This window comes from Rhamphochromis longiceps, linkage group LG7, assembly GCF_057381845.1.
Source record: "Rhamphochromis longiceps isolate RC_006_pf linkage group LG7, R_longiceps_female_GT1.1, whole genome shotgun sequence".
Classification (NCBI taxonomy): domain Eukaryota; kingdom Metazoa; phylum Chordata; class Actinopteri; order Cichliformes; family Cichlidae; genus Rhamphochromis; species Rhamphochromis longiceps.
In genome coordinates, this window is record NC_140563.1 from 29,965,290 (window position 1) to 29,977,731 (window position 12,442).

Genomic DNA, 12,442 nt, shown 5'->3' on the forward strand with positions numbered 1-12,442 from the left:
TGAGATATTTACACCAGAAATCTCAAAAATCTCCCTGTGACTGACTGATTGAACAAGTCAAAGAGAAGAAAATAAGAATTCAATAAAATGAAAGAAAAGAATATAAAACTGTGACAGCAGGTCGGGGTTAAAGGTACAGCTCCAGTTTGTCTTTTTAGTTCCAAAAACAAAAACAAAATGAATCCAACACTTAACTTTATTGTATTTTGTATATGGATATACAGACTAATGACAAAATATGAAGGTGGTAATGTTCTGAGTGAGTCATTATTTTTCCATGACGTTCCTGTTTCCTCTCCTGGGTGCAGAGATGGGCAGTAACACGTTACTGTAATCCGATTATCTTTTTCGAGTAACGAGTAAAGTAAGGGATTACTATTGCAAAAAAGGTAATTAGATCACTTTACTTTCCCGTAAGCACACTGCGTTACTGCGTTACTAAAACCATGATTTTTTTTTTGCGAGAAGTCATTGCTTGACTTACCTTGTTTTTCTTGTGCTCACATATTCTCCCTACGCACTAACTAAAGTTGCATACCTACCTGGATGCTAGTCACCACTCTGGAACTTCTTCAAGTCCACAGGCTAACAATTCCTCAAATTCCTACCCTCCTGCCTACCACTGTTCTGGATCACTGGATTTACCAGGTTGGACACTCTCCGCTTACACCTGTTACTGGACACTCACCCGGTCCTCTGCACCTCCCCTCAAACCTTAGTGTTCCACCTGCTATGTAAGCCATTATACCATCTGTCTCTCCATTTACTCTCCACCTTCCCAGCCCATTACTAATCAACCTCTCCCTTTGTTCACAGTGCACCTGAGAGTTGTTCTAGCAAGCTCCTTCCTATGTTTTCTTTCTCTTGTGTTAGCTAAACAAAGAGTCTTGAAAAAACCTTACCATTGCTCCCTGTACCTGTACCTGCATTTGGGTCTACATCTATGTACTGGCCTCCGGGCCCCCTAAGAAATGTAGAGCGTATGATCTTTTTTCTTCCTCATCAAACACTCGTGTCCTGTGGAAGAAGAGATCTCAGTCATCAGGGCAGAAATGTTTATGAAAGGTAATCACTCAGAAATACTTTGCACTGTGTTGGGTGTGTAATCAGGCAGCGGAGGCGACGTCTGGGTTCAACACTTTATTTTAGGCTTTACAGCGGAGCTCCATCTTGTTCTCGCTCTCTACTTTCTTCTTCTCCTCTTTCTCTTACCCAGCCTCATTAGCGACACCCCTGGTCTGACAGGGTAACAGCATGTACTAATTTTCTTCCCTTATTATAGAACCTTGTAACACAACATCTCCCCCTTTTCTCAAATAATACTCTTTCCCTTGTAGCACAACATGAACCATTCGACAGCCTTTACTTTTGAGGGAATTAGTAACTTCAGAACAGTATTATATATATCCTGATAAAAGAACTGTAATGGCAAAGTAAACGTGCCCCGGATCAACCCTGAATCAACAGTAACAACCATGTGCCCTCTTCTCAGCTTATCAGAAGTCACAGCTGGAATTAAAGATAACTAATGAAACTCAAATGCACTTTCCCTTCACAGTCATTTCTCACATCTGCATATTTCTCCTTTCTTTTTACCTCTGAACTATTTCATAACAAAGTCTTTTGTCCATCTTGGTGGTTGTCTGTCCCTCTGCAGTGTGGGACGTGTAGCAGTCTGTGCTGAGCTGATGTTTTCTGTCTCTGTATCAGCTCTTTGTGTGTGTTTTGAGTTCTCTGGGACAAGTGAGAGACGTGCTGCATTCCATCTTCTCCCATCGCTGAGGATGAAAGAACTCTCACCCGTCTGCTGCTGTACCTCCAGCGGCTTGGTGTATTGTGGCTCTCCTTTTCCCACATGGAATGGCTTTCGTACTCTCACTGACGCACCCACAGTCACTTTAGTAGGTTTAGCACCTCTCTTTCTGTCTGTATAAAGTGCACTTCTTTTCTGTGTCAATGTCACTTTGGATCTGATGTGGTCATATTGTCCAGCATCCTTTGGTGGTGGCAGAATGTTGAGTTTAGTCCGCATGGCTCTTCCTCTGAGGAGCTGGAAAGGGGACTCACCGGTTGTAGCGTGGGGAGTCGCTCGATAACTTTGAAGCAGTTCTGTAACCACAGTTTTCCATGGTCGCTGAGTAGCTTGTGCTGTCTGTATGGAGTCCTTCAGTACTCTATTAAAGCGCTCCACACATCCATTTGCTTGAGGATGATAAACGCTTGTCCTGATGTGTTTTATGCCCCTTTCAGCGAGAAACTCAGCAAAGGCAGCTGAGGTGAACTGCGGACCATTATCAGTTGTAATTTCATGAGGGTTTCCTTCACGGGCGAAAATGGAAGTCAGGAATGCAATCACTGTCGCAGTTGAGGCGTTTGGTGTGAATGCGACTTCAGGCCACTTACTGAAATAGTCAACTAGTGTGATGGCAAACCTGCAGTCATAGGTTCCTTGTTCAAACGGACCAACAATGTCGACAGCAACATGTTGAAACGGACCCTCTGGGAATTTGATGGGTTGTAACGGTGCAGGTGAAACAGCTGCAGTCTTGTCACACGATTGGCAGGTTGTGCATGTGGACAATATTTCGTGGACCAGTTCATCCATGTTTGGCCACCAATATAGATCTCTCAGGCGTTGTTTGGTTCGGACCATGCCTTGATGTCCTTCATGGGCTAGGTGCACTACTTTTCCTCGCAGAGATTTGGGAACAATCAGCCGTGTTCCTCTAAATATCAGCGGTGACTCTGCTGCCAGTTCATGTCGGACCAGGAAGTAGGGTTTGACATCATCTGGTAAGGATTTTCTTACTTTCGGCCAGCCCGAAAGAACGATCTGTCTTAGTTTTGTTAATTCAGGACAGTCTTCACATTCTGCTCTGAAGTCAGCCAGTGGAAGCGCTGTTAGCTGAGGAGAAATAAGATGAGGATGAATAAGATGGCGCCGGTGAGGTCGGCTGCCGTCACGACTGCTCCGACCACTTTTTCTTTGTCTTTGTTTTTTAAGTTAGTTTTCAGCGTTTCTAAATCGGCAAAATCATCACCATTGGGTACATTAGGTATGACAGTGACACTCTTGTTTCTATTGGTATACAATGTACTCACAATTCGAAGTTTTTAACTCCGGATCCGAGCTGGCCGAGTGAGATCTCGAGGGAGAACAAAGGGAAGCGGCGGCGGCCTAGAGGGAAGCGAGCCGGCGTCAGGAACAGGCTGAGAGCTCGTGCACACCGCACACCTCTGCCTAGCATCCTGCTCGCCAACGTCCAGTCACTGGAGAACAAGCTTGACAACCTCAGGGCCAGGATAAAGTTCCAGAGAGACATTCGGGACTGCAATCTCCTCTGCTTCACCGAGACATGGCTGAACCCAGCGGTGCCGGACCACGCCATCCAGCCGGCCGAGTTCTTCTCGGTTCACCGCATGGACAGGACACGGGACTCGGGGAAGTCAAGGGGAGGCGGCGTGTGTTTAATGGTGAACAACAACTGGTGCAACAGTGCGAACGTTGTTCCTCTCACACGCTCCTGCACACCAAATCTGGAACTACTGTCCATCATGTGTCGTCCTTTTTATCTACCTCGGGAATTTACATCGGTCATTGTAAGTGCCGTTTATATTCCACCACAAGCGGACACGGTCACCGCCTTATGCGAGCTGCATGAGGCACTCACACAGCACCAGACACAACACCGGGACGCTGCGCTTATTGTGACGGGGGACTTTAATAGCGCCAACCTCAAACGCGCAGCGCCGAACTTTTATCAACACATCACCTGCCCCACCAGGGGTGAAAGGACACTGGACCACTGCTACACTACGGTCAAGGACGGCTACAAGGCACAATCCCGCCCCCCGTTTGGCAAATCTGATCACGCCGCCATCTTCCTCATGCCAAAATACAAACAAAGGCTGAAACAGGAAGTTCCGGTTCAGAGGAAGGTCGCGCGCTGGACGGATCAATCGGTGGCCGCGTTACAGGACGCACTCGATGACGCAGACTGGGGCATGTTCAGAAACAGCTCCGACGATGACGTCAACGTGTTTACGGAAGCGGTTGTGGGATTCATCGGGAAACTAGCGGATGATACCGTGGAGACAAAGACTATCACAACGTTTCCCAACCAGAAGCCGTGGGTGGATAAAACCATCCGCGACGCTCTGAGATCCCGCACCGCTGCCTACAACACGGGACTCATGACGGGGGACATGGACCCGTACAAAGCCGCGTCATATAACGTGCGGAGGGCGGTGAAAGAGGCGAAGCAGCGCTACGGGAGGAAACTAGAGTCACAACTCCAACAGAGTGACTCTAGGAGCCTGTGGCGGGGACTAAGGACAATAACGAACGCGGCCGTGACTCTGGCAGACAAGCTGAACACTTTCTATGCTCGCTTCGAGGCTGCAGCTAAGGTCTCCAACAATGCTAGTGTTAGCGGCGCTAATGGCTGCAGACAGGAAGATACTGCCAGCACCGGAAACGTGCTCGTCATCTCCGAGCATGAAGTAAGGAGAGCCTTCAAGAGAGTGAACACCAGGAAAGCAGCAGGACCAGACGGCATCCCAGGTCGTATCCTAAGAGACTGCGCATACCAGCTAGCTCCTGTGTTCACTGAGATATTCAACATCTCTTTATCTCAGTCGGTGATCCCCACATGCTTCAAAGAGTCCATCATTGTTCCTGTCCCGAAGAAACCCCACCCTGCTTCTCTCAATGACTATCGCCCTGTAGCCCTCACCTCAGTAGTGATGAAGTGCTTTGAACGCCTGGTCAGAGACTTCATCATTTCTTCACTACCAGACACACTGGACCCACTACAGTTCGCTTACCGTCCAAATCGTTCCACAGACGATGCCATCTCTCATCTCCTCCACACATCACTCACTCACTTGGACACTAGAAGGGGGAATTATGTTAAAATGCTCTTCATAGACTACAGCTCTGCATTTAACACCATAATTCCCTCCACACTCACCACCAAGCTGGAGCATCTGGGACTCAGCTCATCTATGTGTCAGTGGATCTCCAACTTCCTAACTGGCAGACCACAGGCAGTAAGGATGGGCGGACATGTCTCAGCCTCCACCACTCTCAGCACTGGAGCCCCCCAGGGGTGTGTTCTGAGCCCCCTGCTGTACTCTTTGTACACATATGACTGTGTGGCCACTACCAGCTCCATCACCATCATCAAGTTTGCTGACGACACCGTCGTGGTGGGCCTGATCTCTGATAACAACGAGACGGCCTACCTGAAGGAGATTAGGAATCTGGAGAACTGGTGCCAGAGGAACAACCTCCTTCTAAACGTCAGTAAGACAAAGGAGCTGATAGTGGACTTCAGCACTAAGCAGGAGAGGAACTACCAGACCCCCGTCATCAACGAGTGCCCAGTGGAGAGAGTGGACAGCTTCAAATACCTCGGAGTTCACATCACGCAGGACCTGTCATGGTCCTGTCACATCAACACCGTGGTGAAAAAGGCCCGACAGCGTCTCTACCACCTCAGACGCTTGAGAGACTTCCAACTGCCCTCCAAGGTGCTCAGGAACTTTTACTCGTGCACCATAGAGAGCATCCTGGCGGGAAACATCTTAACCTGGTTTGGGAACAGCACCATGCAGGACAGACGAGCTCTACAGAGGGTTGTGCGGTCAGCTGAGCGCACCATCCGCTCCGAGCTCCCTGACCTGCACTCAATCTACAGCAGGCAGTGCTGGACCAAGGCCAGGAAGATCGTGAAGGACCTCAGCCATCCCAACAACAGACTGTTCTCTCTGTTGAGGTCAGGAAAGCGATTCCGCTCCCTGAAGACCAACACAGAGAGACTGAGGAGGAGCTTCTTCCCGCAGGCGATACGGTCTCTCAATCACACCACCTCACAGTACTGACCCACACATATGGTTCTTACACACACACTGGACTTTCTGGACTTTGTTTTTGCACAACACCGGTCACTATATTCTTCATTTCCGGTTAATACTTGTACAGCTGCTGTTATTGTGTATATATTTATTTATATTTATATTTCTTCATACATTCTTATATAGTTCTATATTGTGTATTGTGTATTTTGTTGTACAGTTATTTTATTTTCAACTTTAATTTATATATTTTATCTTATTCTTCCCAGTTAAATTTACCCTTCATTCTAATTTGTGTTGTACAGTTATTTCATTTTTAACCTTAATTTATATTTTATTCCTTCCTAGTTAAATTTACCCTTTTTAATTTTTCATATTTATTTCCTATCTTATTCATAGCCATTCCTTTTTTGTTTTCTTTAGGTCACGAGCAGTTGTCCAAGCATTTCACTACATATCGTACTGTGTATGACTGTGTACGTGACAAATAAAATTTGAATTTGAATTTGAATTTCAAATTTCAGCAATCTCTGTGATTAAGTCCTGTTCAGAGTCTTCACTTGTGTTTGTGGTATGCAGGGGAACACGGGACATACAGTCAGCTATAACATTTTGGCTTCCTGGACGGTACTCTAAGTCATACTGGAAACACATCAGTCTGGCTGACCAACGTGCTATCCTCATGCCAGCTCTGTTCATCCCCTTAGTACTTAACAGGGTGGTGAGGGCCTGGTGATCAGTTCTCAGAGTAAATCTCCGTCCCCATATGTACGTCCTACATCTTTCAACGGCCCATACGCAGGCGAGGGCTTCTTTTTCAATTGTTGAATATTTCCTCTCGGCTGGGGACAGGGTGCGGGAGCCAAAAGCAACAGCACGTTCCTCATTGTTTGAGTTGATCTGGGTCAGAACAGCTCCAAGACCATAATCTGACGCATCAGTGGTGATGAACGTTGGGAGATTTGGGTTGAAGATTGCCAGTGCTGGGCTTTTTAGTAGCATTTCCTTCAGTTTGTTGAAGCTTTCATTTGCTGTATCAGTCCATTGAAGTTCAGCTGTCTGACTTGTCCGAAGTAACTCACGGAGTGGTTCAACCACAGTTGCATAGTTTGCTAGGAATTTGCTGAACCACGAAGTCAAGCCTAAGAAGGAACGAAGAGCAGCCATGTCCTGTGGTGCAGGGGCTTTGGCAATGGCAGTCAGGTGGTCTGGGCTGGGGCTCAGGCCATCCTTGGAAATGACGTGTCCCAAGAACAGAATAGATGTCTGTCCAAATGAACTTTTGTTGAAGTTGATCTGCAGACCGACATCCTTCAGGCGTTGGAGGACAGCCTGTAACCGTTCATCATGCTCTTCTCTGGAATGTCCATACACTATTATGTCATCCAAGTAGTTCTGTACTCCTGTCTGGTCTTTTAGGACTGTTTGCGTCATCTTTTGGAAGGCAGAAGGGGCTGAAGCAAGTCCAAATGGAACTCGGGTAAACCGGAAGAGTCCTTCATGGGTTATGAATGCTGTGAGGCTTCGGCTATCAGGGTGAAGAGGCAGTTGGTGATAAGCTGAACTTAAATCAATCTGGCTAAAATGTGTAGCCCCAGCCAGCTGTGCGAACAAATCCTCCATGTGAGGAAGAGGGTAACAGTCCATGATCACACTCTTGTTAGGTTCACGCAGATCCACACAAAGTCTTAAGTCTCCCTTACTTTTTCTTCCAACCACCAGAGGACTCACCCATTCAGCTGCATCCACTGGTTCGATGATGCCTGCTTGGAGTAGACGTTTCAATTCAGCTGACACCTCCTCACGTATGCTGAGTGGTAGACGCCGCAGTTTTTGACGAACTGGCTGTACTGTCTTGTTCACTTGAACTTTGTGGATAAACCCTTTAACAGCTCCGAGATGATGGGAAGAAGAGGAATCAATGTTATTCACCATGCATGTTTGTTTACTGGCTGGTGCTCCTCTTGCAGGATCCTCTCCTTTGTTGATGACTTTTCCAGCAATGATATCAATGTTAAGTGCTTTAATTAAGTCCAACCCCAGCAACGGTGATCCATCTTTAACTATGAAGAATGATCCTGGCACTTTTCTGTCATTGTTTGCAACCCTCACTGAAGCCTGTAGGCAGCCAATGACAGGCAAGTCACCTTTTGCATAAGTGACAAGCTTAACTTTCGGTTCAGTCAAAGCGCAGGGTGCAAAATGTTCTTTGTAGATGGCTTCTGGGAGGATAGATACTGAAGCTCCTGTATCCACAATTAACTCCAGAACCTGAGAGTTTCCCTGTGGTGTTTCAATGTTCATTTTGCATGTAATCTTATCACATGCTGCAGTCATCAGTTTGTGATCATCGACACATAAAACTGTGAACTCAGGAACAACTACTTCCCTGACCACTGCTACAGCTGATTTACAAACTCTGGCGAAGTGCCCTTTTTTGTTGCATTTATCACATTTTACTGTTGCTGCTGGACAGTTTTTATCATTAGCCAGGTGTTTCTCGGATCCACATCTGAAACAATGACGCTGTTGCTCTTTATCACTTGCCTTTTTGTGCCATTCTTTAGATGTAGGTCCCCGAGCTTGAGCCGGTCGCGCTCCTCTTTTTCCCCGAAGACGTGCGTCCTTCACCTCCACAGCTTGTACTGCCGCAGTCTGGGCCGTGGGTGCAGCAGAGAGGAGTGTAGCATTCTTGACCGCAGCCTCCACCTGACATGCAATAGTAACTGCCTTGTCCAATGTAAGGTCCTCCTCCAGCAGCAATTTTTCTTTAACAACACTGAGATTAGCATTAGCAACAAGTTGATCCCGAATCATTTCACCCTCCATTATTCCAAAACCACATGGCACAGCTAACGCTCTGAGGGCGGCAACATACTGGGTCACCGTTTCATCAGCCCGCTGAACTCGCTGTCTGAATGTGTGCCTGCATGCCACTACATTCACTTTAGGGACAAAGTGGTTTTCAAGCGCAGTCATGGCTTCAGCAAACGTTGTACCTTGATTCGGCAGTGTGTAGAACAGTCGTTGTCCCTCTGGTCCCAAGCAATGTAATAAGATGGCTCGTCGTCTCGCCTCCGGCCATGCATCTCCCGTAGCATTTATCACTAGCATGTAGTTCTCAAAGAATTTGCGCCACGTCATAAACGGTATTGGCGGCTCACCCGCATGTTGCAAAAAGGGCGGTGGGCTCGGCACTGAAGCGCTCATCTTCGTCGCCAATTTGTTGGGTGTGTAATCAGGCAGCGGAGGCGACGTCTGGGTTCAACACTTTATTTTAGGCTTTACAGCGGAGCTCCATCTTGTTCTCGCTCTCTACTTTCTTCTTCTCCTCTTTCTCTTACCCAGCCTCATTAGCGACACCCCTGGTCTGACAGGGTAACAGCATGTACTAATTTTCTTCCCTTATTATAGAACCTTGTAACACAACACACTGAATCCAGCAAATGTGCCTATTTTAGCTTGAATCAGTCAGTTAATAACAGCCCTGTAACAATGAGCCACTGGTATTGAGTAAATTATGTAGAAAAGATCATTTTCTTTCTTGTGAGAGCGTTGCAGCCATGCATTCTCTATGATAAAGCCGGGCAAAGGTCATCAGATTAATGAGAAGGGCAGAAGGAGAAGTGCTCTGTTATTAGTGGTGAAAAGTTCAGAGTTTAAAGTGAAGAGAGAATTTGTGAATGACAGGAAGTGTGTAAAAGTGATCTGATTATTTCAAAGCAGCTCTTGTTTTGTCTGATAATGCAAAAACTTTTAAAGATAAGATAAGATAAGATAAGATAACCTTTATTAGTCCCACATGTGGGAAATTTGTTTTGTCACAGCAGGAGTGGACAGTGCAAAAGTTATGAGGCAAAAATTAGAATACAATAAGAATAAATACAGTACACAACTGTACAGAATAGAATAAAATAAAATACTATATACAGTAGAATAAAATAAAATAAATATACAATAAGATAAAAATAGAATACAAATACTATATACAACTGAGTAAAAATACAACGATGACAGAAAGGATTATTGCACTTAGTATTATTGCATATGTATGGATGTGTGTGCTTGATCAGTTAAAGTCTTTATTATGGAGTCTGACAGCAGTGGGGAGGAAAGACCTGCGAAATCTCTCCGTCCCACACCGTGGGTGCCGCAGTCTCCCACTGAAGGAGCTGCTCAGTGCTGTCACAGTCTGCTGCATGGGATGGGAGATGTTGTCCAACAGGGATGACAGCTTAGCCGCCGTTCTCCTGTCACTCACCACCTCCACTGGGTCCAGAGGGCATCCTAGAACAGAGTGCAGAGTAACATCAGCTGAGTCTCTCCCAAAGATGGTAAAGAAAAAAAGATTAATGTAACTGTAATCCCTATAGACATGGTTACTAGTATTTTCTTGTTTTTTTACCTTGTATTATTATTTCCGACACCCCTTGAACACACTTTGATTTTCCGTAGTTCAGTGAATGCAACAAAAGCACGTTGCTGCATTAAGCTAGGCAAAATGGAGCAAGACACCCAAGAGCAATTAACAAGCTACACAGTGAGTCTTTCGGTATAAAATAAGTGTTATAAAGTATTTTTTACAGTCTCTAACTTAAAGTTATGTACTTTTCAGAGGCCTTTATGTGTTTTACTCTCGACCAAAACCAGGCAGAGCGTGTGTTTGTTTCTTGGGAACTCCGGTGAGTTACTAAAAATGATAAGTTAGCAGGAAAATCTATGCTAATTTTACATGTGGTAACAACTGCAACAGTGAAAATTCTCTATTGTCTAAAAAAACAAACAAAGCTAAAGCCAGCCGGAGTACTTGAATTGTGTGTGAAATGGAGTGTCGTATTTTATTTTATTGTCTATTTGATTGGGCATCTTCACAAATGCGCAAAACTAATGCAGGATGCACTTCTCTTTTAGCCGTAAATGTTGTCCAGTGTTTTTTTCTGCACTTTGTCATTTCAGTTATGGGTTGATTCATGTAAATACGTTATGTAAAACTACTTACGTTACAAACATTTCATGATGTGATTACATATGCCTTAAAAAGGGGTATATAAATACAATTGATTGTAATGCTGTAAAGCAATACAAATGGAATTCATAGAGACAGAACAATGTTAAAACAACAGTGTACTTGATTTTGAAAACTCTATGAGATCTCGTTTTATTTAGAAAAACTGTTAAGAACTGTTTTGTTTATTGCTCTGTACTGTATGTGCAGACTGGTTTTTTGTGATCCTGGATCTGAAGTGGTTCTGGATATGGATGGCGAGCCAGAACCTGTGAAAACTCTTGGCGAATCCAAAAGCAGTGTGGCCAGCTGTTCTGGATGCAGGAGTAGAGCTACAGTCTGAATTACTTCGAATCGCAGGATTTCAAATAAGCAAGAGCAAAAACTGCTTACTTGATACAGATTGTTTCTCTGGGAAACTGTTGAAGTCCCAATATCCTGCTCATCAGGAGTCAGGTCTAAAGAGACTACTCATTTTATTTTATTTTGTTGTTATTTTCGAAAGAGTGCTCTTTTCTGTTGATCTTCTGTTAATTTTCTGTGCTGTATACATTGGGTTATTGCACCATTGTAACATTGTAATAAAGCTGCCGGCTGTTCAACACTCAATTCTCTCAAATTTATTTTACTCCTCTCAAATCTAGTTTATAAGTTTAACCCTACTATACTAAGCAGGTGTTACATAACTAAAACATGATTTCAACAGCACTGCTCAAGAAAGGAACATTTCACACTGACAGCCTAATAAGTACCAGGGAGACTTTCATTTTCCTTCTGTCAATAAAGACAATGTCGATTTGCCTTTATCACCGTCTGTTTCTGTGTGTCCTCATGAACTGCTTTTTGGTTACTTTTTGCAAGTTTGATGATTCAAGTTCACCAGTTTGTATTTTTTACCCTTTTGGAGATTTGGATTTTACATTCACTTTTTATTGGTTTTTATTTTATTCAGTTTTGTTTTGTTTTTTTTAAACCATTTGTGTTGCATGTTTGACACTTAATAACTGTGTGTGCTTGTGTTGTATGTTCATGTATTTCCTCCCTAGCGTTGGTCCTAAAACCAGGATTGATCCCACGTCACTGCGTTGTTAGTCAGTTTTCCTCATGGCTGAAGCCTTGGACAGGTCACATCAACACCGTGGTGAAAAAGGCCCGTCAGCGTCTCTACCACCTCAGACACTTGAGAGACTTCCGACTGCCCTCCAAGGTGCTCAGGAACCACATCAGTGAGTTCATCCAAATCAGAAATGCTGTCTTGGAACAAGGACCAGTCAATGCGATCAATACACCCCTGAAGGGCAACACAACTGTCTTTTGTCCAGACATTAGTCCACTTGACACAGGCCATCTCCCTCCTAATCACAGATCTGTAAGCAGGGAGGAGGTGAATAACATTGTGATCCGAAGAACCTGGTGCAGGTCTGGCCACAGACTTATATGCCCCCTTAATTGGTCCATAACACAAATCCAGCGTTTTGTTATGCCTTGTAGGACAAGTGACATATTGAAAGAAATTGTTCAGTGATTTCTTAAGATTACAATTGTTAAAATCACGAAGAATAAAATTAGGAGCATCCG

General features: G+C 44.8%; 1 long non-coding RNA gene across 1 annotated transcript; it reads left to right on the top strand.

Moving 5' to 3' along the window:
* Positions 1-10,326: 10,326 nt before the first annotated feature.
* Positions 10,327-11,617, top strand: LOC146665554 (uncharacterized). Its single transcript, XR_014912627.1, has 3 exons — positions 10,327-10,399; positions 10,475-10,541; positions 11,075-11,617. It is a non-coding gene; the product is annotated as an uncharacterized LOC146665554 (long non-coding RNA).
* Positions 11,618-12,442: the final 825 nt, after the last annotated feature.